At 50.6% G+C, this 22,760-nt stretch overlaps 2 long non-coding RNA genes across 2 annotated transcripts; both read right to left on the reverse strand.

The window, feature by feature from the left end:
• Nucleotides 1-42: 42 nt before the first annotated feature.
• On the reverse strand, nt 43-4,934 carry LOC125324230. Its single transcript, XR_007202877.1, has 4 exons — nt 4,775-4,934; nt 2,636-2,768; nt 844-949; nt 43-83 (listed from the first exon to the last, which is right to left on the reverse strand). It is a non-coding gene; the product is annotated as an uncharacterized LOC125324230 (long non-coding RNA).
• Nucleotides 4,935-6,063: 1,129 nt separating this feature from the next.
• On the reverse strand, nt 6,064-8,633 carry LOC125322655. Its single transcript, XR_007202144.1, has 3 exons — nt 8,603-8,633; nt 7,123-7,211; nt 6,064-6,172 (listed from the first exon to the last, which is right to left on the reverse strand). It is a non-coding gene; the product is annotated as an uncharacterized LOC125322655 (long non-coding RNA).
• Nucleotides 8,634-22,760: the final 14,127 nt, after the last annotated feature.

The raw sequence follows: 22,760 nt of genomic DNA on the forward strand, positions 1-22,760 counted from the left end.
TCCATGTCCTTCTGCAAGGTCACAAAGAGCTCTCCAAGAGTGACGATTGCAGAGTAAGACACCTTTGAGCGAAGGTTGGTCACCTGGGGAAGTCATGCGGGGAAACATAAGAATCACCTTGAAAAGAAAACCAGTTGCCTTAGACAAAAGTCCCAGGAAATGACAACACTTCCCGCTGTGTCCAGGGGAACACAAAAGCACAGGCAGAGCAGAAGAGCACAAGCACAGAAAGGCACTTAACTCTGGCACCTACTTGTGCTAGGCCTCAGGCCTGCTTCCTGCAGGCCTAAAACATATTATTTCACTTAAAGTGTTCTACTTAATTCTTCTGGAATGTCCATTGCTTTGGTTTTAGGCCCTTTTATTCAAAAAACAAAGAAACAAATTAAAGCAAGGGCTGCTCTCAAGCCATAAAGGCACAAGTCATAAAGACAAAAGAGTCATTTGCTCCTGTTTGAAAAAGTAACAGCAGCAGTTGAAGCCCTCAGCCAGGAAACAGAAAACACAGGCTCAAGTCTACAGACTAATTGGCAGTGTTGAATTACAGCTTGGGCAGAGATTTGGACTGCAGCAAATAACATAATTAGTGTCTCCGCTTCTGCATTTGCACGTTGCATTGTAATGGCAGCTCGCTCCAAGAGGAGAGTGTCAGATGCCCGACCTACCAGTAAATAGAGCTACATGTGCACACAGATCCTATAGAGAGCTGACAGACATGAGAAAGATAAGGTCTAGAAACAGAAATGAAGGCAGTTCCTGAGCACACAGGGAGATGAACAAGCACATATCTACTCTACACACCGTGTAAGAAGCACGGAGGACGATTCAGAACAATGTTCTTACCTCGTTGGTAAGTGCCAAGCAAACCTCACGAAGTCTACAAAGAAGGACTTCTGAGTGGGACTCAGCCAGGTGTTTGATGCTGAAGAGTCCCTTCTCCTTCAGCTCCCTGAAAGGCAAGTACCAAAAAGATTGACTCTCTCCACCCAAGAACTAGGCAGCACCCTCTGAATTTACCAGGCTGGCGGCTCAGTCAAACAAAGGGAGGTGCTTTTCAAGCAGTACTTGATGAAATCGTGGAACTCGCTGCCACAGGTTGCTGTGGCTGTCAAAAGCATACACAAATCCAAGAGGCAAATAGAGGGCTTTCAGAGTCTTCATTTGTGGCCGTTTAACAAGACAGCCTTTCTGAAGTCTCTGGCACATGAAGTCCCTATGTCAGTGCTTCCTGGAGGCTGTGAGACCGTGCCATGCTGCTGTTTCTTGTCACCTCCCTGTACCTGTCCCTGAGACACAGTCCCATTGGGCTGTGTCTGGGGCATTTGCCTTCTTTGCCAGCCCCAGCAGGCAGTTCAGCAGTGAGAGTCTGCACTGGCACTCTGTAGCTGAGTTTCCACTCTGCAATCTAGGCCTGTCTGTCACCCACTCCACTCCACCTCACACATTCTCCAGGAAAGCAGCAGGATGCCCCAGAAGATTCCACACCAGGGCAAGAACAGCTGAAAGTCTAGCTTTTCCCAAAAGCCCCTACCTAAAACAGCAGCAACATGTTATTTACAAGGTGCAAACAACTCCCTCTCTCAGCACTTGCTATGTGCAGGACCTGAGCTACAGGAAGGCGCATGATGCATCGGGGCTGCAGCGCAGGGCTGGCGGCCGATGCCACGGGCATCCCTGAGTGTCACCCGGACCCCCCCACAGCTGCAGAAGCTCTCTGCACCTCACAGGGCACCAAACAGAAATGGGGAAGAGAAAGCAGAAGAGACAGGGCAGAGCAAAGGCGACTGCACAAGGAGATGCATCGCGGCAGATTTTTCATGCTTATCCCAGGGTGAATGGAGTCCTTATCCCAGGGTGAATGAAGCAGTGAGTAGATGATAACCCAGACATCAAAAAGACAACCAATATCACCTAACATTTGTGGGGTTATCACCTCTGGGCCTCTACAGGCCTCCTTCTGTCTGTGTCTAAGTTTGGGACACATTGTGAGTATTGACAAAACATCTCAGGCCCATATGAAGCAGTGAGAAGGAAACAGTTGACTTGCAAAAGTGCAAGATTCCTAGAGGATTTTATTTCTTTTTCCTTCTCTTCTGCCATGAGCCCCTCAGGACTAATGACAGGCTGAGTGACTCTATAGCACAACTCAGTGCATTTCTCAGAAAGAAGAACTCCCTGTAGCTGCTCCTGGGACTCACATGCGGAAGGTCACAGGCAGACCCTGACTCCTGCATCTGCTGCCAGCAGTGGGGCCAGAGACAAATCTTACTCAGTCCCACTGGGCCCCGAGGCACCCAAATCTCTACACTCCAAACTGCTGCCATCCTGCTTCTGGCTTCAGCCAGCAAATCATCTTGTCCCACAGCTTTCTCTCTTCCCTCAAGATTTCCTTTGCAGCTCCACAGAGCAGCAGGCAAAGCAAGGAAACAGCACGGACCTGCTGCAGCTGGAGCACTGCTGCAGACCAAGGCCAAGAAAAGGCTGCTCTCAAATCTTTATCCTCTCTCTGCTCTGGAGTGGTTTCACTGGTGCCCCTCGGCTCTCTGGGCTGTTGGGGCTCAGAGGCACTAGCAAGATGCTCTCCTAACCTACCTTAACGCTAAGAGGGAGACAGAGTGAACGGGGCCTTTCTTACCAGTCATCGCTGCTGAGCAAGGAGAGTGCCTCGAGCAAGGACTGCTGTGGCTCCAAAGAGGCTCCGTCCTTCTGCCCCTTCCCACGGAGCGGCTCCTCTCGGCGCTCGGCACCAGTGGCCGTCTGCGGGGTCACTGTAAGGAGAGGGTCAGCCATGAGCGCTGCAGCCCCGGGCAAGGCACCCCGCCATGGAGCGGCCTGCAGCCCCATCTCCCAGCCAGGCTTCCATGAGGTACAAACTGGCACTGGCTCAGAGAATTCCCTGCTCTCTGGCTCCTTGCTTTCTCCCAGCCCCCCCAGCTGGGCACAGCTCCTTGGCTCAACCTGACAATTGCCCACACAGCGCCAGCTCCCAAGTGCCACAGGTACCACAGCCAGCGGCACGTTCCTGAGGCCGCAGAGCTCCCACTCCCTGTGAGACAGTGCCCACCAGCAGGACTTGCTCCCCACGAGGGACCCCTCAGCTGCCTCTCCTGTCTCAGCGCCCTGATTTCCCCGAGCCCTGAGGACAGAGGCACTCTGCAACTCCCTGAGGAAAGACCTGCAGCTGCCTCGTGACAGCACCAAGCCGAGCCTGAACAAGCGAGTCCTGCTGGGCCCGGCTGAATCCCCTCAGAGCAGCTACCAGGGAACAGCGATACCTGACCCTTCACACCTCACAGTGCCTCTGTTCCCATTGGCTTCAAATATTCTAGACAGAGGGCAGCTGAGTGCACTTACATTTCAGCCTGCTCTTGGGAAGGGAGTAGTTCATGGATTTTGTTCTTTCCAAGCATCATGAATCTTTACTATTTCAATAAAGTACACGCTGGCTGTATTTGAAAGATGCTGAGGTGAAATTTGTTTGTCCTCAAATGGACTTGTGTGCACACTGTGCAAGCCTAAGCTTTCTCTTGTGGAAAAATGGAATCTCTAGCCCAGATGGTTGATAAAAAAGCCTTCCAAATGCAAATTGATGATAAGAATACGTAAATACAGATGCAAATTGTTGGCAGACACAATCTCTTGATAGTCAGTTTACAAGGTATGAGAAAATTCAGATGATAAATGCATTTCTTAAGAAACCCACTTGTCATCCAAAGGACTCTTGATCATCAATTTCATGTCATGCACTCAACAGGTCGTTTTCTAATGTGTACAAGGAAACATCTGAGCTGTCTCAAATGATGGAGTTTAAATATTGCACAGAATCTAGAATATTCAGATGGGAGCTATCTGGCTGTCACTGATGTACCCCTGTCACTGCCATCAGTGGTGTCACTGCAGAAGGATGTGGATGTACACATCTATATTCAATAGGAATGGGGAGCCACGTCAGGCTAGTTCTGGTCAATTGTGACCATGGAAGTAGCATCACTAGAAAAGAGCACTCAAAGTATCATTCCTAGCTCCCTTCTTCTTCTCTCACCCTACTCAGGATCATAGCACAGGCAGGCTGCCCTCACAGGAGAGGCAAGAGCCACTAGGGACTATGTGCTGTGTATTCACTGCAGGCAGCAAACAGCCTGGGAGCACCAGGCAGCCCCTCCTGGCTGTCACCTGCTACACAGGCCGCTGTATTTGGGTGGGGTGACACAGGAGGCGCTGCTTGTTCCCTCTTGGCATTGCAGGCCGTGGGATGGCAGCGGCGAGAAGCCATTGGGCACTTCTGGGAGCAGCAGCACGGCTGCACCAAGTGGCTGACTGCCATGCAGAGACAACCCTTGCTGGGAGAGCAGGAAAGCTGGCTGCAGAGCTGGACAGCAGCACAGGCAGAGGGCCAAGATGGAGAGTGGACAATTGATCGTGGTGGTACTCGTAGGTGCACAGTGAGCACACCCTGCCAGACTGCCCCGAGCTCATCCCTGCAGTTACAGCTGCCTCCTGGCACCAGTGCTGTAGTTTGCTCTATCAGGATGGGCAAAAGCCAGAGCTTAGGTCTTTACCACTACTTTATGCAGCTCAGCTTTCCAATGGATCAATAAGAACCAACTGCTCCAGTACTGCCGAGCTGGAGTAACTCAAGAGTAGATTTGCTGTTCATTCTCAGCACAGGCTATGAACCCAAGATCCCAGCTGTGGTGGCTGAATCAGGAGGCAGTTTGTGCTCCTTGTGCAAGGAAAACCGGTGCAGGAAAAAGCTGCTGTGGAGCAGGCTTACCTGAGGAGCTGCGTGGGAAGCTGCCGTCTCCATGGATGATGGGCTTCTTGGACAGTAAGGGCACGTTGTCCTGCTTCCTCAAGACCTTCTTCTTCAAGGCACTACCAGGGTGTTTCCTCTGCACACTGGAAGCTGTGCCATTGACAGGCAGTAGGCTAAAGCCTGCAGGGACCAAAGAGGAGCTTGGAAGTGGAGGGTGGCAATGGAAAGGCCCAGAAAACTTGCTGGAGCTGGGTAACATCTCTTTGTTATCCCAAAGAACTTCAAGTATAACAGTGGCACAGCACCATGGGAAAGTGATCACAGAATCCTAGAAGAGTTTATGTGGGAAGGCACCTTTAACCACCATCTAGTCCAGCCCCCATGAGCAGGGACATCTTCAGCACGAGCAGCTTCCTCAGGGCCCCATCTAACATGGCCTTGAACACCTTCAAGGATCGATCAACAACAGCTTCTCAGGGCAAACTCTTCCAGTGTTTCATCCCCTTCATTATAAAGAAATTCTTCCTAATATCTAATCAAAATCTACCCTCTTCTGGTTTAGAACCAAATTGCAGTGATGCTTCCCCGAAGAAACAAGGAAACCCCAGTATTGCTTTGCTTTTGTTTTCCTGTTTCAGAGGCTGGCTGGGGAAGTTACCAAAAGAAAGCGCAGATAACCTTGCGTGATGCCCTCGGGCTGAGTGCTGCCTCCTGAGGTCCCTGCTGCTGCCCTGGGGCAGCGCACACAGCACTGCAGTCAGAGCCCCTCAGCCCGGATTCAGTCGGCAACGCTGCTTGCTCCTGGGGCTACAACAGAAGCACTGGCTCGGGGCTTCAGCACAGCTCTACAGCACCAGCTCCTCAGCAGGGAGTGGTGGGAGAAGGGTCTCTGGGGTTTTCATTAGAAGGAGTTGAATTTTGTTTCTTCCAGGTTGCACCTTGGTTGAAAAGCATTCTTTTGGACCCACTTTTCCTGGAGGCTGCTATCCAGGAGAGAGTCTGAAGCCCCAGTGTACTTTGCAAGACAGAATTTTACACTCTGAAGGACTTCAGAGGGGAAGGTGGGAAGCTGATATTCTGTTACGGACTCAGTGAGGCCATGGGCAAGACACTTCATGCCTCTCCATTTTTCTTTGGGGACCGGAAATACATCCTATGCAAACTCCCACTCAGATGCAAATGTAACAGCCCCCCAGTCTGAGGGCAACACTGTGCAGAGGGCAAGCAAGTGATCAGAAAGGACCACAGGTGTAGCAACCACTTACTTGCCGCAGCTGCATCCCCGGGGTCAACTCTCTGTGGAGGCAGCTGCAAGGACGTTTCCTTTTCTCTCTCTGTCTTGATCTCTTTCTCCAAAAGCTCCATTGGCATCCGCTCTAAGTTCCTTTGAGCCAACTTGCCCAATGCAGCACGGACCTACATGCAATGGGAATGCATCACAGACTGTAAGCAGAGACACACAAACCAGACACAACATCTCATCAGGAGCACAGAGTCCATAGATTTCCACAGTCCTTGATGCAGCTCCATGTACATTCCAATGGTTTCTGAAGAATGTCTCCTGTCCTCACCTTGGCAATTACACACAGTGAGGTGGAACACTTTATTGCCATAACCTCCCACTGCTCCAAGGTACTGTTTCTCAGCCTGTGTCAGGAGGCCCTGCTTGAAGCAAGAAAATCACAGGAGTGCTCCAAGACAGATGAAGAGCCTACGTGATCAGTGAGCAGGCAGTTCCCTTCCTACAGGCCATGGCAAGAGAATAAAAACCATGTGCAATACGCAGCAAGGAGGGGTCAGTAGCTGTTGCTTAACACTCATGGCCAGGAATTGCAGCTGTTTCTCACTTCTGGCTTCTGAAGGACTCAGCTGCTCTCGGAGACCGTGAGGCCAAAAAGAGGAGTCACGTGAAAACAAGTTGCAGAAACATTGATGGTAATGCATGGAAAAATTGAGAATGAGAGGGCTGTGAGATACAGCAAGAAAGGTAACCAGGAAAAATCAAATTCTCCCATTTTATTTTGCAGCCTTGCTTACACTCAGCATTAGAATCCTTGCTTCTGTGCTTCCCAGGATGCACTTTGCCCACATTCACTGATGTGTAGCTTGCTCTGCCATTCAGAACTTCTCTACAAGGGCCTTTGCACAAAAAGAATGCTTCTGGCATGACCTTAGCACCATCTCCAAACCAGTGACCTTGCCACCACTGGAAATAGCCAAGCAGTTGCTCTGTAGCTGTCAAATATATTCCCAAGAGAATCCCCACCCCCCAAGAGTGGAAGATTATGATTTTCAGGGACAGTTTGGGCCTAGCACTAAACAGTCACTGGAAAGGAAGTCTGCTCATCCCTGTCCTTATCCCTCACCTTTCCAAAGCCATCCTTCAGGGCTTCGGCACTCGTAAGGCCAGCACTGGTGGGGTGATCCGTCTCCTTGGCCTGGCTCACTGGGAGGCCTGTTAATGGAAGCAAAGGTTCCTGTAAATCTCTGGCACACTTCAAGCCCCCAACAGCGCCATGCTGGGCAACAGGCAAGACAGCTTCCAGATTGCAGAGCTCTGATAAGACCCAGAGATTGTGTCTGAGAGCAGCAAGCTACATATGCCTAGAACCTCTCCCAATGGATGGGCTACTGCCACAGTGCACTGGCAGCAGACATGGCATTGCTCTGTGGCCAGCAGAATGAAACCTCCTGCATGATGGAGGCCTCAGCCCTGGATGCTGGAGAGCTGCTGCATTTGATAGAGAAGGGCAGAGACGGAGCTTGCTCTTGACAGAGATTCTTATCTGTCCTAATTCATGCTGATTTTAGTAAACATCTTCTTCCTGGTTCCTAAAAGAACTCCCGGGTTCTAATACCCGTAAGCATTTAGATCAATATTTTCTTCTCTTTGTGGCAATATTTTAGAGGACATGAAAAGAAAAGCTTAGGATTGCAGGAGTGTTAGCAAAACGTGAATTGTGTTCTTGAAATTGGATAATTTGCTTTCCCCGAGGATTTTCATTCTAAACTGTGTGAGATTGGGCCACTTTCAGGCCAGTCTGACCAAAGGCTGATTTTCCTAATGGAAGTGGAACAATGTAGCTCGTTTTGAAATACTCTTCAACAGAGCCGTTAAAACTCAGAGGATGAATCACTCTTTACATGGCTTCACAGAGGATTAAAACACGTGGCAGCAAAGTAGCAGAAAACCAATGTCTTAAATCCGGATTTTTTGCCCTGCAAAATGGTCAGCTTAATAATAAAAAAGAGTCAGATATGGGCTTTGAGGAAGGAGGGCTATTCTGGATTGGGGGCAAGGCCTTGGAAGGTAAGAGCATCTGAGAAGTTGACAGGGAAACTACTGACTCCAGGGTAACCTCCTTGGGACCAGTGCAGTCAGTCCCAAGTGCAAAGTGGAGACACAAAATATAACAGAGGCCACAATGCCAACATAAAGCATCAGAAGCTACAGTCTTTCATGTGAGAGATTCCCTGGAAACTTCTAAAGAGCTGCACAGGGAAACACGCTCCTGCCAGCAGCCACTTGAGGCAGGCCAGGGAGACACCCTGACCCACTTGCACAGAGCCAGCACAGGAACAGCCTGGCCTCTGGGCTGCCCTGGGACAGCAGGGAGCCCAGAGGCCTGTGCTTTCCAGGAATGGCTCAGCTGCACACGCACCCTCCTGCTCCTCTCCCGGCCCCACAGCTGAGCAGCCCTACAGCTCCACGGGGCACTGGGAGCAGCACAGCTCAGTGCAGGGGGCACATGCAGGGCAGAACTGTTCCCTGGCAATGTGCCCAGGCTCTCTAGGCTGGCACAAGAGCCTTCCTCCCGCCAGAGAGCGGCCCAGCTCCCGCCTTACCTCTTTGTGAGGCTGAGCCATGCTCAGCCTTCACCTTGTGCTCCCTGGCAGTGACCCCGGGGGCAGCGCTGCTCAGCTGCCCCTGCCGGGGCTCCTGGGCCAAGGCCCCCTGAGCAGGCTGCGAGCGGAGACCTGCACTGCCAAGGCCGGGCTTCCGCGCATCCGTCTCCAAGCCGAAAAGTTCAGCCAGTTCCCTTGGGAACAGAGGCATCCCACGTCCTATCACACACCATGAACTCTTTCCCTTCTTCCTCTGGGTTTTTGTTGTAGACTCAGAAGCAGCTGTAGATCAGGTACAAGGGAAGAAGTGAGTTAGTTGAACTCCCACCTTTACAATCACCACAACTAATGGGTGAGGCACTCGAGGGGTTATTTATTATTGAGAAGATCACTTTGTTTTTATTTTTCATGAAACTAGCATCACTATAATTGCTCTGAACTGTATGGAGCTGGCAGGAAGGGAGAGAGAGATTCCACTACTTTGCTTCTGTGCTGCTCATGGCTCATCCACTACTTGGGGATCCCTTTCCTTCCAAACAGTTGGCAACCCACAGGGGTCTCTAGAATTTGACAATTCCACCTAGGAAGTAATTGCTTTCCCAAGCCAGTTTTCAAGGCCTTTGTTTCTGTAACTCCCCCTCAGTTCTTGGTTGGGTTTTCTTGGTGGTTTTTATTTCTCTTTACAACAAAGGCAGTGCTGGGACACAAACAATGGCACCACGTGTTAGAAGCAAAAGAAGATTTGCAATCAAATTTAGATGTCCCCACTATTCAAGCAGCCCATATCTGTAGGGAACACATTGTTCATGCAAACGTCCCAGCTTTCTCTGCTTTGTTGCTCCAGGAGTTTATTCCCTGCTTTCCTTCCTGCAGAGACACCCAAACCCAACATAAACATGACCTGCCTCAAAACATTTCTGATCTTCGCTAATCCTGACAATGCAAAATTTTCTTAATGGAAACGGCATGGTGCAGGTTAATCTGAAATGCTCTCCAATGGAGCTTTTGAAACTCAGAGAACTAATCATTCTGTACAGGCCTCCACCAATGATAAATCGTTTTTCTGCATCAGCAAAATTGTTTCTTCAAATCTCATCTCTCCTATCATTCCATGCCCAGAGATGGCAAAGGAACAACAACCCTGGCATTGAGGCTTTGAACTTGAAAGCAGGCGCTGACACACATGCACCAGACACCTCATTTGGTCTGGCACAACTCTTCTTGTCAGGGATCAGGCAAGGCAGGGACGGGGGACAAGGCAGAAGGCATCTCCTCCCCCAGCCTCAGCCTGCAATACTGACATGGGCAGAGAGAGTCGGGGAAGAGATTTGCCATCGTGAACCTGCCATAGGTGGCTTTAGGCTTGTGCTGTCAGAGGATGACAAACTCTGATCCTGCATAGGCTGCATCCATTTGGAAGTCTCCTTCCCCTTAACTGGAACATTCACAAGGCCTTTCTGTCTAAGGAGGTTTCCCTATTTCTCCCCATGCAAAACCAGGCAATGTCCATGAATCTCCTTCAGATCTCAAAGGGTTCAGCGCAGAAACTGCCCCAAGGGAAGGTGTTCTCCTTCTTCCTTCAAAGGCAGGAGGAAGGAGTGGGAACATTTCTCCTTTCATGCTAAATGTCTTTTTTTCTCTACTAATTATGACCTTAGAAAGGGTGCAGGGAGATGAAAGGCATGTGCAGGATGGAGAGGAATGTTTTCTTTTCCTGTGGCGCATTTCCCGAGCCCCAAGGTACCAGTGCAGCTCCTGGAGTAATTTTCACTGCACCACTGGAGCACACTCCCAGTGACCAGGCTCTGGGAGAATCCACTGAGCCCATCAGGGAATTGAAAGGAATTTGAAGACATTTAAACCAGGATGGTTTTCAACCAAACTGCCACAATGCCACCCCTGGGTCAGCATTCCAATGGTCATTTTAGGACAGACATGCCCTGTACCTACCTGCATGTTCAGAGTTCTTCTCTTTGCTTCTTCCGCTGGATCTTGGCCTTGAGAAAATGGAGGACAAAAGAACATATGAGCAGGTAGAAAGAGAAGGGCATGGAATGTGTGTAGCATCAAAGGAGGCAAACCTTCTTAGCATGGTCCCCCTGATGAAGGAGGAAATGCAACACATAAACCCAACACGATGCAAAGCTGAGGAATTGTCCTTAAGCTTTCAGGTGCTGGAGTCCCACAGAGCTTGCCAAGCTCCAGCTGAAACACAGCAGTCATTCTTCAACTTGCATCAGACCTGCCCAGTTCTCTCCTTTTGCAGCCAAGTGGCTCCTACAGCCTCTGTGAAGCAGCAAGAGCTGCTGAGCTGAGACACAAGTCTGTATGGAGGGCAGCTACTTTTGTTCTCCTGCCCAAGCTTGACTTTGCCTGCTCATGCCTTACACTGGTGACAGTCTCGGGCTACATGGGGCCATAGCACTGCTCTCTCCTGAGAATGACAGTACACCTCCTTGCTCTTTCAAGGACAAAAAGGCCTTTTCCAACTCAGCTGCTAGGTAAGGATATTCCGATTGCACTTTAAAAGCCCTACGGACGCTTTTCAATTGGAATGATACTTCTGGGACTCCTGCTTTATCCTTGTCACTAGGATAAGCTTGACAGCTACATTTTCTCACACATATATCCAAGCCAATATCTTTGCATCAGGTACAGTCCTATAACTCTTCTCTAGCACCTTGCCCTCTTTGATCTTAAGCCCAGATCGAAATACTAAACATCGATCAGATGATACATCTGTACCCCAAGTTTTATCTGGGCTCTGGTTTCACGGTGGAGGCCCAGGCACAGAGAAGTCACACCTGACATTTACAGGAGCAGCACCTGAATTTGCAGACACCTCCTCAGTAGCCAATATTTGCCCTGACATATCCTCATGGCTGCAGAAGTTGACAGGCAAGGATCACAGTATTCAAAGAACCACAGTATCCAGATCCATGCAATACAGTTCCCAAATGACAGCACAAACACCACAGAGGGAATCAGTAGCCAAGTCCAGCAGAGGACCTGTTCTGAGGTGCTCTTAAGCCCTGCCTCCTCTTCCCCACAACCACCTCTGCTCTTAGGGCATATGGTGTTGGCTTTGCCATTGTGCTGGATCACCACAGATGGGCAAAATGGGGAATACACTGAGGTTTGCCTAAATACAAGGGAGAGATGACTGTGGAAAATAACCTCATGAGATGGGAAGCGTGAGGGGAACAGCACACTGGAGCAGCAGACACCTTGGCTTACCTCATCTCCTGGGACTCCTGGAAATCCAGCTGCGGAGAGCTTGGGACAGACGCTGCCGCACTGCTCACAGGGGGACTCACTGCCTTGCGTATTGGGGGGATCAAAGGTGGTCCCAATGATCCCTTCTTCATATCCCCACCACTGGAACACAGCAAGGAAGCCTGCAAAGAGTAGAACACAGTACTCCTCAGATCAAGCATCCAGCCTTGCCCCCATTCATGCCTGAAGACATTTAGCCATGCTCTTAGCTGAGACCTGGCAGAGATGTCAAACTGATGGAGCAGCTTGGTCTAGGACAGGGAATGGAAAGGGAAGTGGTCAGGGAGAGGCCATGTCCCACATTTGCCATTGCTATCCCTGTGCTCACTTCTCTGGAAATGTGGCTACATTCCCAGATGGCATCCACATGTTTGGCACCAAAATGTTCTGCGGTGCCACTGCCTCCACTGGCCTTTTGGATCGTATGGGAATGGCCTTGGATCCCTATTCTCTCCCTGTCCCTAAAGCACCTAACAGCCAGTGCGGATCTCCAGCCAAGTCCCCACAAAGCCATCCTGCAGGATGTCCAAACCTGCTTTTCTCAAGCCCCTCATTTCTGCTGCTGCTTCCCTTCCCTCGTACAGTTCCCCAGCAGCCTTTGAGCCCCGATGCTGCTGAGTTCTGGGCATGCTCGGTGCTCTCCAGCTCCCACACATCCATCATCTCAGGCTCCCTGGCATTTAGGAAGTTCTGCTGAGCTCCCTGCCCTGCTGCTCTCTGGAAGGCCTCTGCCTGCCCAAGTTGCTCCAGGGCCCCCATGCCATGTCCAGCAAGCGGGGTGGAGGCAGCGGGGGCAGATGCACACCCTTCCTTAGTATCCCATTGTCCCTGGCACAGCTAAAGAGCCAAATCAGGCCCTGTTCAAACTTCAGTGGAAGGATCGGTTCCTCTCAGGGATACACTGGGCCCTTTCTCAGCAAGGCTGGAATCAAGTACACAAGCTTTGGGTTGGACATTCTGTTTACCAAAGCTGTTGTTCATCTGCCTCCTCCTGCACCCCACGGCAAACCCAAAACAACTGCAGGTCCTGGCCCTGCTGCAAAGGCAATCGTGGGGGTGGGCTCTGGGCTGCTCTCCCCATGGCCACCTGCCATCCCTTCCCTCTGGACAAAGCCGTGCCAGAATGCACAAAGCTGCCCAGAAGCTGATGAAGTCTAGAAATAGCATCAGAGACAACTGGGCACAAGGGCATGGCTGTACAACTCAAAAGCTGACACAACCTGGAACTGACTTTGCAGGACTGCCTGTTCCAGCAAACACCTTTCTCCGTCCAAACCGGACACAGCTGACAGAAAACAGCACCAAGACACAGAGATGGTTCACACATACCCGTAGTTTACTAAATGTAGAAGGATTGGTTCACAAGATTGGCCAACTTCAGCTGCTCTGACTGCCTGTTGGTGTTTTCTCAGCCATAAGACAGAGCAGGAGCCACAAGAGAGCCAGAAACCATTCAAAGACCTCCCCTGCTATTGATACCCGCTGAGGACATGAAGCCTGCACTACACACCCACTGCAAAGACAGCCTGAAGTGCAGTGTCCTGCTGAGCTCTCCCTTTGCTCAGCTGCTTCCCTGGCCTCACACCACAGCAAAAGGTCTCCGAGCTCTGCCTACAGCACATAAACTGAAAACCTTCCACACAGGACTCTAGCTTCATTTCCTTACCTTCCATCCTTTTCCCTCTGTACTCAACTCCTGGTTTGCTCTACTGTCTTCGTCGTAGCTAGTGCCATTTTCCCCATTCTCCTGCTCTCCACTACATATTTTCTTTGCATTTGAAGAAGGAGAGCTCTTCTGGATGGGAGGCAATGGCTTGGAGAGAAGGAGCATAGAGGGAGATTCCACGGTAAATTTCTTGGCAAGAGTAGCCAAGTCAGTCAGTCCTGTAAAATGGAAACACAAAATATAACAGAGGCCACAATGCCAACATAAAGCATCAGAAGCTACAGTACTTCATGTGAGAGATTCCCGGGAAACTTCTAAAGAGCTGCACAGGGAAACATGCTCCTGCCAGCAGCCACTTGAGGCAGACCAGGGAGACACCCTGACCCACTTGCACAGAGCCAGCACAGGAACAGCCTGGCCTCTGGGCTGCCCTGGGACAGCAGGGAGCCCAGAGGCCTGTGCTTTCCAGGAATGGCTCAGCTGCACACGCACCCTCCTGCTCCTCTCCCGGCCCCACAGCTGAGCAGCCCTACAGCTCCACGGGGCACTGGGAGCAGCACAGCTCAGTGCAGGGGGCACATGCAGGGCAGAACTGTTCCCTGGCAATGTGCCCAGGCTCTCTAGGCTGGCACAAGAGCCTTCCTCCCGCCAGAGAGCGGCCCAGCTCCCGCCTTACCTCTTTGTGAGGCTGAGCCATGCTCAGCCTTCACCTTGTGCTCCCTGGCAGTGACCCCGGGGGCAGCGCTGCTCAGCTGCCCCTGCCGGGGCTCCTGGGCCAAGGCCCCCTGAGCAGGCTGCGAGCGGAGACCTGCACTGCCAAGCCTGGGGGTCTGCACAGCATCCTTGCAGCCAGCCAGGGGCGGGAGGGCACCAGGGTGGGGAGGCCGCACAGGGCCCTCCTTAGGCATGGTCTCCATCCACTTCTTCCTTGAGGTTTTGTCTACTGAAGAAGCTGTAGATCAGGTACAAGGGAAGAAGTGAGTTAGTTGAACTCCCATCTTTACAATCACCACAACTAATGGGTGAGGCACTCGAGGGGTTATTTATTATTGAGAAGATCACTTTGTTTTTATTTTTCATGAAACTAGCATCACTATAATTGCTCTGAACTGTATGGAGCTGGCAGGAAGGGAGAGAGAGATTCCACTACTTTGCTTCTGTGCTGCTCATGGCTCATCCACTACTTGGGAATCCCTTTCCTTCCAAACAGTTGGCAACCCACAGGGGTCTCTAGAATTTGACAATTCCACCTAGGAAGTAATTGCTTTCCAAAGCCAGTTTTCAAGGCCTTTGTTTCTGTAACTCCCCCTCAGTTCTTGGTTGGGTTTTCTTGGTGGTTTTTATTTCTCTTTACAACAAAGGCAGTGCTGGGACACAAACAGTGGCACCCCATGTTAGAAGCTGCAGAAGCTTTGCACTCCCCATGAGATGTCCCCAATACTCAAGTAGCCTGTATCTGTAGGGAACAAATGGGTCATCCAAATATCCCACTTTTGCTCTAATTCATGGTTCCAGGGATTTATTGCCTGCTTTCTTCTCTGCAAAGAAACTGAAACCCAACACAAACATGACCTGCCTCAAAACATTTCTGATCATGGCAGTTCCTGACAATTCAAAATTTTCTCAATGGAAGTTGCATAGGGTAATCATAAAAAGAAGACCTGTCTTAAATCTGGAATTTTTTCCCCCTGTAGAAAGGCCAGGTCAATATTAAAAGAGATAGCTCATTTCTACTCCAAAATTAATCCAGAAATGCCACCTTACTTAGTCAGCAATACTTCTCCCCAGATGCATTCAGCATTCCAGCTGCATATCAGCAATTAAGGAATCATTCCAAAGGGGCCGTGCCCAGGATTTGGCAGAACTAACCCTGAGGCAAGGGACCAGTGGATCTGATCCCTTTTTCTGCATCAGCAAAATTGTTTCTTCAAATCTCATCTCTCCTATCATTCCATGCCCAGAGATGGCAAAGGAACAACAACCCTGGCATTGAGGCTTTGAACTTGAAAGCAGGGACTGACACACATGCACCAGACACCTCATTTGACCTGGCACAACTCTTCTTGTCAGGGATCAGGCAAGGCAGGGACGGGGGACAAGGCAGAAGGCATCTCCTCCCCCAGCCTCAGCCTGCAATACTGACATGGGCAGAGAGAGTCGGGGAAGAGATTTGCCATCGTGAACCTGCCATAGGTGGCTTTAGGCTTGTGCTGTCAGAGGATGACAAACTCTGATCCTGCATAGGCTGCATCCATTTGGAAGTCTCCTTCCCCTTAACGGGAACATTCACAAGGCCTTTCTGTCTAAGGAGGTTTCCCTATTTCTCCCCATGCAAAACCAGGCAATGTCCATGAATCTCCTTCAGATCTCAAAGGGTTCAGCACAGGAACTGCCCCAAGGGAAGGTGTTCTCCTTCTTCCTTCAAAGGCAGGAGGAAGGAGTGGGAACATTTCTCCTTTCATGCTAAATGTCTTTTTTTCTCTACTAATTATGACCTTAGAAAGGGTGCAGGGAGATGAAAGGCATGTGCAGGATGGAGAGGAATGTTTTCTTTTCCTGTGGCGCATTTCCTGAGCCCCAAGGTACCAGTGCAGCTCCTGGAGTAATTTTCACTGCACCACCGGAGCACACTCCCAGTGACCAGGCTCTGGGAGAGCCCATCAGGGAATTGAAAGGAATTTGAAGACATTTAAACCAGGATGGTTTTCAACCAAACTGCCACAATGCCACCCCTGGGTCAGCATTCCAATGGTCATTTTAGGACAGACATGCCCTGTACCTACCTGCATGTTCAGAGTTCTTCTCTTTGCTTCTTCCGCTGGATCTTGGCCTTGAGAAAAGGGAGGACAAAAGAACATATGAGCAGGTAGAAAGGGAAGGGCATGGAATGTGTGTAGCATCAAAGGAGGCAAACCTTCTTAGCATGGTCCCCCTGATGAAGGAGGAAATGCAACACATAAACCCAACACGATGCAAAGCTGAGGAATTGTCCTTAAGCTTTCAGGTGCTGGAGTCCCACAGAGCTTGCCAAGCTCCGGCTGAAACACAGCAGTCATTCTTCAACTTGCATCAGACCTGCCCAGTTCTCTCCTTTTGCAGCCAAGTGGCTCCTACAGCCTCTGTGAAGCAGCAAGAGCTGCTGAGCTGAGACACAAGTCTGTATGGAGGGCAGCTACTTTTGTTCTCCTGCCCAAGCTTGACTTTGCCTGCTCATGCCTTACACTGGTGACAGTCTCGGGCTACATGGCGTCATAGCACTGCTCTCTCCTGAGAATGACAGTACACCTCCTTGCTCTTTCAAGGACAAAAAGGCCTTTTCCAACTCAGCTGCTAGGTAAGGATATTCCGATTGCACTTTAAAAGCCCTACGGACGCTTTTCAATTGGAATGATACTTCTGGGACTCCTGCTTTATCCTTGTCACTAGGATAAGCTTGACAGCTACATTTTCTCACACATATATCCAAGCCAATGTCTTTGCATCAGGTACAGTCCTATAACTCTTCTCTAGCACCTTGCCCTCTTTGATCTTAAGCCCAGATCGAAATACTAAACTTCGATCAGATTATACATCTGTACCCCAAGTTTTATCTGGGCTCTGGTTTCACGGTGGAGGCCCAGGCACAGAGAAGTCACACCTGACATTTACAGGAGCAGCACCTGAATTTGCAGACACCTCCTCAGTAGCCAATATTTGCCCTGACATATCCTCATGGCTGCAGAAGTTGACAGGCAAGGATCACAGTATTCAAAGAACCACAGTATCCAGATCCATGCAATACAGTTCCCAAATGACAGCACAAACACCACAGAGGGAATCAGTAGCCAAGTCCAGCAGAGGACCTGTTCTGAGGTGCTCTTAAGCCCTGCCTCCTCTTCCCCACAACCACCTCTGCTCTTAGGGCATATGGTGTTGGCTTTGCCATTGTGCTGGATCACCACAGATGGGCAAAATGGGGAATACACTGAGGTTTGCCTAAATACAAGGGAGAGATGACTGTGGAAAATAACCTCACGAGATGGGAAGCGTGAGGGGAACAGCACACTGGAGCAGCAGACACCTTGGCTTACCTCATCTCCTGGGACTCCTGGAAATCCAGCTGCGGAGAGCTTGGGACAGACGCTGCCGCACTGCTCACAGGGGGACTCACTGCCTTGCGTATTGGGGGGATCAAAGGTGGTCCCAATGATCCCTTCTTCATATCCCCACCACTGGAACACAGCAAGGAAGCCTGCAAAGAGTAGAACACCGTACTCCTCAGATCAAGCATCCAGCCTTGCCCCCATTCATGCCTGAAGACATTTAGCCATGCTCTTAGCTGAGACCTGGCAGAGATGTCAAACTGATGGAGCAGCTTGGTCTAGGACAGGGAATGGAAAGGGAAGTGGTCAGGGAGAGGCCATGTCCCACATTTGCCATTGCTATCCCTGTGCTCACTTCTCTGGAAATGTGGCTACATTCCCAGATGGCATCCACATGTTTGGCACCAAGATGTTCTGCGGTGCCACTGCCTCCACTGGCCTTCTGGATTGTATGGGAATGGCCTTGGATCCCTATTCTCTCCCTGTCCCTAAAGCACCTAACAGCCAGTGCGGATCTCCAGCCAAGTCCCCACAAAGCCATTCTGCAGGATGTCCAAACCTGCTTTTCTCAAGCCCCTCATTTCTGCTGCTGCTTCCCTTCCCTCGTACAGTTCCCCAGCAGCCTTTGAGCCCCGATGCTGCTGAGCTCTGGGCATGCTCGGTGCTCTCCAGCTCCCACACATCCATCATCTCAGGCTCACTGGCATTTAGGAAGTTCTGCTGAGCTCCCTGCCCTGCTGCTCTCTGGAAGGCCTCTGCCTGCCCAAGTTGCTCCAGGGCCCCCATGCCATGTCCAGCAAGCGGGGTGGAGGCAGCGGGGGCAGATGCACACCCTTCCTTAGGATCCCATTGTCCCTGGCACAGCTAAAGAGCCAAATTAGGCCCTGTTCAAACTTCAGTGGAAGGATCAGTTCCTCTCAGGGATACGCTGGGCTCTTTCTCAGCAAGGCTGGAATCAAGTACACAAGCCTTGGGTTGGACATTCTGTTTACCAAAGCTGTTGTTCATCTGCCTCCTCCTGCACCCCACGGCAAACCCAAAACAACTGCAGGTCCTGGCCCTGCTGCAAAGGCAATCGTGGGGGTGGGCTCTGGGCTGCTCTCCCCATGGCCACCTGCCATCCCTTCCCTCTGGACAAAGCCGTGCCAGAATGCACAAAGCTGCCCAGAAGCTGATGAAGTCTAGAAATAGCATCAGAGACAACTGGGCACAAGGGCATGGCTGTACAACTCAAAAGCTGACACAACCTGGAACTGACTTTGCAGGACTGCCTGTTCCAGCAAACACCTTTCTCCATCCAAACAGGACACAGCTGACAGAAAACAGCACCAAGACACAGAGATGGTTCACACATACCCGTAGTTTACTAAATGTAGAAGGATTGGTTCACAAGATTGGCCAACTTCAGCTGCTCTGACTGCCTGTTGGTGTTTTCTCAGCCATAAGACAGAGCAGGAGCCACAAGAGAGCCAGAAACCATTCAAAGACCTCCCCTGCTATTGATACCCGCTGAGGACATGAAGCCTTCACTACACACCCACTGCAAAGACAGCCTGAAGTGCAGTGTCCTGCTGAGCTCTCCCTTTGCTCAGCTGCTTCCCTGGCCTCACACCACAGCAAAAGGTCTCCGAGCTCTGCCTACAGCACATAAACTGAAAACCTTCCACACAGGACTCTAGCTTCATTTCCTTACCTTCCATCCTTTTCCCTCTGTACTCAACTCCTGGTTTGCTCTACTGTCTTCGTCGTAGCTAGTGCCATTTTTCCCATTCTCCTGCTCTCTGCTACATATTTTCTTTGCATTTGAAGAAGGAGAGCTCTTCTGGATGGGAGGCAATGGCTTGGAGGGAAGGGGCATAAAGGGAGATGGCCGGAAAGACTTGGCAAAAATGAACCTAGTCACACCTGCAAAGTGGAGACACAAAATATAACAGAGGCCACAATGCCAACATAAAGCCTCTGAAGCTACAATATTTCATGTGAGAGATTCCCTGGAAACTTCTAAAGAGCTGCACAGGGAAACACTCTCCTGCCAGCAGCCACTTGAGGCAGGCCAGGGAGACACCCTGACCCACTTGCACAGAGCCAGCACAGGAACAGCCTGGCCTCTGGGCTGCCCTGGGACAGCAGGGAGCCCAGAGGCCTGTGCTTTCCAGGAATGGCTCAGCTGCACACGCACCCTCCTGCTCCTCTCCCGGCCCCACAGCTGAGCAGCCCTACAGCTCCACGGGGCACTGGGAGCAGCACAGCTCAGTGCAGGGGGCACATGCAGGGCAGAACTGTTCCCTGGCAATGTGCCCAGGCTCTCTAGGCTGGCACAAGAGCCTTCCTCCCGCCAGAGAGCGGCCCAGCTCCCGCCTTACCTCTTTGTGAGGCTGAGCCATGCTCAGCCTTCACCTTGTGCTCCCTGGCAGTGACCCCGGGGGCAGCGCTGCTCAGCTGCCCCTGCCGGGGCTCCTGGGCCAAGGCCCCCTGAGCAGGCTGCGAGCGGAGACCTGCACTGCCAAGCCTGGGGGTCTGCACAGCATCCTTGCAGCCAGCCAGGGGCGGGAGGGCACCAGGGTGGGGAGGCCGCACAGGGCCCTCCTTAGGCATGGTCTCCATCCACTTCTTCCTTGAGGTTTTGTCTACTGAAGAAGCTGTAGATCAGGTACAAGGGAAGAAGTGAGTTAGTTGAACTCCCACCTTTACAATCACCACAACTAATGGGTGAGGCACTCGAGGGGTTATTTATTATTGAGAAGATCACTTTGTTTTTATTTTTCATGAAACTAGCATCACTATAATTGCTCTGAACTGTATGGAGCTGGCAGGAAGGGAGAGAGAGATTCCACTACTTTGCTTCTGTGCTGCTCATGGCTCATCCACTACTTGGGGATCCCTTTCCTTCCAAACAGTTGGCAACCCACAGGGGTCTCGAGAATTTGACAATTCCACCTAGGAAGTAATTGCTTTCCCAAGCAAGTTTTCAAGGCCTTTGTTTCTGTAACTCCCCCTCAGTTCTGGGTTGGGTTTTCTTGGTGGTTTTTATTTCTCTTTACAACAAAGGCAGTGCTGGGACACAAACAATGGCACCCCATGTTAGAAGCTGCAGAAGCTTTGCACTCCCCATGAGATGTCCCCAATACTCAAGTAGCCTGTATCTGTAGGGAACAAATGGGTCATCCAAATATCCCACTTTTGCTCTAATTCATGGTTCCAGGGATTTATTGCCTGCTTTCTTCTCTGCAAAGAAACTGAAACCCAACACAAACATGACCTGCCTCAAAACATTTCTGATCATGGCAGTTCCTGACAATTCAAAATTTTCCCAATGGAAGTGGCATGGGGCAGATCATAAAACGAAGACCTGTCTTAAATCTGGATTTTTTTCCCCCTGTAGAAAGGCCAGGTCAATATTAAAAGAGATAGCTCATTTCTACTCCAAAATTAATCCAGAAATGCCACCTTACTTAGTCAGCAATACTTCTCCCCAGATGCATTCAGCATTCCAGCTGCATATCAGCAATTAAGGAATCATTCCAAAGGGGCCGTGCCCAGGATTTGGCAGAACTAACCCTGAGGCAAAGGACCAGTGGATCTGATCCCTTTTTCTGCATCAGCAAAATTGTTTCTTCAAATCTCATCTCTCCTATCATTCCATGCCCAGAGATGGCAAGGGAACAACAACCCTGGCATTGAGGCTTTGAACTTGAAAGCAGGCGCTGACACACATGCACCAGACACCTCATTTGGTCTGGCACAACTCTTCTTGTCAGGGATCAGGCAAGGCAGGGACGGGGGACAAGGCAGAAGGCATCTCCTCCCCCAGCCTCAGCCTGCAATACTGACATGGGCAGAGAGAGTCGGGGAAGAGATTTGCCATCGTGAACCTGCCATAGGTGGCTTTAGGCTTGTGCTGTCAGAGGATGACAAACTCTGATCCTGCATAGGCTGCATCCATTTGGAAGTCTCCTTCCCCTTAACGGGAACATTCACAAGGCCTTTCTGTCTAAGGAGGTTTCCCTATTTCTCCCCATGCAAAACCAGGCAATGTCCATGAATCTCCTTCAGATCTCAAAGGGTTCAGCGCAGAAACTGCCCCAAGGGAAGGTGTTCTCCTTCTTCCTTCAAAGGCAGGAGGAAGGAGTGGGAACATTTCTCCTTTCATGCTAAATGTCTTTTTTTCTCTACTAATTATGACCTTAGAAAGGGTGCAGGGAGATGAAAGGCATGTGCAGGATGGAGAGGAATGTTTTCTGTTCCTGCGGTGCATTTCCCGAGCCCCAAGGTACCAATGCAGCTCCTGGAGTAATTTTCACTGCACCACCGGAGCACACTCCCAGTGACCAGGCTCTGGGAGAGCCCATCAAGGAATTGAAAGGAATTTGAAGACATTTAAACCAGGATGGTTTTCAACCAAACTGTCACAATGCCACCCCTGGGTCAGCATTCCAATGGGCATTTTAGGACAGACATGCCCTGTACCTACTTGCATGTTCAGAGTTCTTCTCTTTGCTTCTTCCGCTGGATCTTGGCCTTGAGAAAAGGGAGGACAAAAGAACATATGAGCAGGTAGAAAGAGAAGGGCATGGAATGTGTGTAGCATCAAAGGAGGCAAACCTTCTTAGCCTGGTCCCCCTGATGAAGGAGGAAATGCAACACATAAACCCAGCACGATGCAAAGCTGAGGAATTGTCCTTAAGCTTTCAGGTGCTGGAGTCCCACAGAGCTTGCCAAGCTCCGGCTGAAACACAGCAGTCATTCTTCAACTTGCATCAGACCTGCCCAGTTCTCTCCTTTTGGAGCCAAGTGGCTCCTACAGCCTCTGTGAAGCAGCAAGAGCTGCTGAGCTGAGACACAAGTCTGTATGGAGGGCAGCTACTTTTGTTCTCCTGCCCAAGCTTGACTTTGCCTGCTCATGCCTTACACTGGTGACAGTCTCGGGCTACATGGCGTCATAGCACTGCTCTCTCCTGAGAATGACAGTACACCTCCTTGCTCTTTCAAGGACAAAAAGGCCTTTTCCAACTCAGCTGCTAGGTAAGGATATTCCGATTGCACTTTAAAAGCCCTACGGACGCTTTTCAATTGGAATGATACTTCTGGGACTCCTGCTTTATCCTTGTCACTAGGATAAGCTTGACAGCTACAT

This window comes from Corvus hawaiiensis, chromosome 3 (assembly GCF_020740725.1).
Source record: "Corvus hawaiiensis isolate bCorHaw1 chromosome 3, bCorHaw1.pri.cur, whole genome shotgun sequence".
Classification (NCBI taxonomy): Eukaryota; Metazoa; Chordata; class Aves; order Passeriformes; family Corvidae; genus Corvus; species Corvus hawaiiensis.